At 52.0% G+C, this 2500-nt stretch overlaps 5 non-coding genes across 5 annotated transcripts; 2 read left to right on the top strand and 3 right to left on the bottom strand.

Moving 5' to 3' along the window:
* Nucleotides 1-24: 24 nt before the first annotated feature.
* TRNAG-GCC (transfer RNA glycine (anticodon GCC)) lies at nucleotides 25-95 on the bottom strand. Its single transcript has one exon. It is a non-coding gene; the product is annotated as a tRNA-Gly (tRNA).
* Nucleotides 96-241: 146 nt separating this feature from the next.
* Nucleotides 242-314, top strand: TRNAK-CUU (transfer RNA lysine (anticodon CUU)). The gene has a single exon. It is a non-coding gene; the product is annotated as a tRNA-Lys (tRNA).
* A 522-nt stretch (nucleotides 315-836) lies between these two features.
* TRNAG-GCC (transfer RNA glycine (anticodon GCC)) lies at nucleotides 837-907 on the bottom strand. The gene has a single exon. It is a non-coding gene; the product is annotated as a tRNA-Gly (tRNA).
* A 488-nt stretch (nucleotides 908-1395) lies between these two features.
* Nucleotides 1396-1466, bottom strand: TRNAG-GCC (transfer RNA glycine (anticodon GCC)). Its single transcript has one exon. It is a non-coding gene; the product is annotated as a tRNA-Gly (tRNA).
* A 146-nt stretch (nucleotides 1467-1612) lies between these two features.
* On the top strand, nucleotides 1613-1685 carry TRNAK-CUU (transfer RNA lysine (anticodon CUU)). The gene has a single exon. It is a non-coding gene; the product is annotated as a tRNA-Lys (tRNA).
* Nucleotides 1686-2500: the final 815 nt, after the last annotated feature.

Below are 2500 nucleotides of genomic sequence, written 5' to 3'. Positions count from 1 at the left end.
GGCATTTCAGCAAAAGCTCTACATTGCATTGGCCGGGAATCGAACCCGGGCCTCCCGCATGGCAGGCGAGAATTCTACCACTGAACCACCAATGCTTTACGCATGCGGAATCTTCCACCTACTCGGGTAGTTCATTGTGTGAAACCAATGCTCTGCCCACTGAACTAGCTGGCCTGGGTTTCATAGGTTGCAGGGCAAGGCAACGATGGCTTCATCAAGGTCTCGTCGCTCCATTAACCAAGCCCGGCTAGCTCAGTCGGTAGAGCATGAGACTCTTAATCTCTTGGTCGTGGGTTCGAGCCCCACGTTGGGCGGGAGTTTTGCATTTTGCTGTATCATGGTATGTGGAACACTATATAGCTGCACCACCAATAGCCAGCGTGAGAAACTAGGACACCAAAATCACTGGCATGTCAGCAAAAGCTCTACATTGCATTGGCCGGGAATCGAAACCGGGCCTCCCGCGTGGCAGGTGAGAATTCTACCACTGAACCACCAATGCTTTACGAATGCGGAACCTTCCACCTCCTCGGATAGTTCATTGTATGAAACCAATGCTCTGCCCACTGAACTAGCTGGCCTGGGTTTCCTAGGTTGCAGGGCAAGGCCACGATGGCCTCATCAAGGTCTCGTCACTCCATTAACCAAGCCCGGCTAGCTAGAATCAAAACCGGGCCTCCCGCGTGGCAGGCGAGAATTCTGCCACTGAACCACCAATGCTTTACGGATGCAGAACATTTCACCTACTCGGGGAGTTCATTGTATGAAACCAATGCGTAGCCAGCGTGAGAAACTAGGACACCAAAATCACTGGCAGTTCAGCAAAAGCTCTACATTGCATTGGCCGGGAATCGAACCCGGGCCTCCCGCATGGCAGGCGAGAATTCTACCACTGAACCACCAATGCTTTACGCATGCGGAACCTTCCACCTACTCGGGTAGTTCATTGTGTGAAACCAATGCTCTGCCCACTGAACTAGCTGGCCTGGGTTTCATAGGTTGCAGGGCAAGGCAACGATGGCCTCATCAAGGTCTCGTCGCTCCATTAACCAAGCCCGGCTAGCTCAGTCGGTAGAGCAGTTTTGCATTTTGCTGTATCATGGTATGTGGAACAGTATATAGCTGCTCCACCAATAGCCAGCGTGAGAAACTAGGACACCAAAATCACTGGCATGTCAGCAAAAGCTCTACATTGCATTGGCCGGGAATCAAAACCGGGCCTCCCGCGTGGCAGGCGAGAATTCTGCCACTGAACCACCAATGCTTTACGGATGCAGAACATTTCACCTACTCGGGGAGTTCATTGTATGAAACCAATGCGTAGCTGCACCACCAATAGCCAGCGTGAGAAACTAGGACACCAAAATCACTGGCATTTCAGCAAAAGCTCTACATTGCATTGGCCGGGAATCGAACCCGGGCCTCCCGCATGGCAGGCGAGAATTCTACCACTGAACCACCAATGCTTTACGCATGCGGAACCTTCCACCTACTCGGGTAGTTCATTGTGTGAAACCAATGCTCTGTCCACTGAACTAGCTGGCCTGGGTTTCATAGGTTGCAGGGCAAGGCAACGATGGCCTCATCAAGGTCTCGTCGCTCCATTAACCAAGCCCGGCTAGCTCAGTCGGTAGAGCATGAGACTCTTAATCTCAGGGACGTGGGTTCGAGCCCCACGTTGGGCGGGAGTTTTGCATTTTGCTGTATCATGGTATGTGGAACACTATATAGCTGCACCACCAATAGCCAGCGTGAGAAACTAGGACACCAAAATCACTGGCATTTCAGCAAAAGCTCTACATTGCATTGGCCGGGAATCGAAACCGGGCCTCCCGCGTGGCAGGCGAGAATTCTACCACTGAACCACCAATGCTTTACGCATGCGGAACCTTCCACCTCCTCGGATAGTTCATTGTGTGAAACCAATGCTCTGCCCACTGAACTAGCTGGCCTGGATTTCATAGGTTGCAGGGCAAGGCCACGATGGCCTCATCAAGGTCTCGTCGCTCCATTAACCATGCCCGGCTAGCTAGAATCAAAACCGGGCCTCCCGCGTGGCAGGCGAGAATTCTGCCACTGAACCACCAATGCTTAACGGATGCAGAACATTTCACCTACTCGGGGAGTTCATTGTATGAAACCAATGCGTAGCTGCACCACCAATAGCCAGCGTGAGAAACTAGGACACCAAAATCACTGGCATTTCAGCAAAAGCTCTACATTGCATTGGCCGGGAATCGAAACCCGGGCCTCCCGCGTGGCAGGCGAGAATTCTACCACTAAACCACCAATGCTTTACGAATGCAGAACATTTCACCTACTCGGGGAGTTCATTGTATGAAACCAATGCGTAGCTGCACCACCAATAGCCAGCGTGAGAAACTAGGACACCAAAATCACTGGCATTTCAGCAAAAGCTCTACATTGCATTGGCCGGGAATCGAAACCGGGCCTCCCGCGTGGCAGGCGAGAATTCTACCACTGAACCACCAATGCTTTA

Source organism: Taudactylus pleione, unplaced genomic scaffold (genome assembly GCF_031769625.1).
Source record: "Taudactylus pleione unplaced genomic scaffold, aTauple2 ptg000279l, whole genome shotgun sequence".
Taxonomy (NCBI): domain Eukaryota; kingdom Metazoa; phylum Chordata; class Amphibia; order Anura; family Myobatrachidae; genus Taudactylus; species Taudactylus pleione.
Note: the sequence above shows the minus strand (reverse complement) of the source record. Positions and strands in the feature narration are given on the sequence as shown.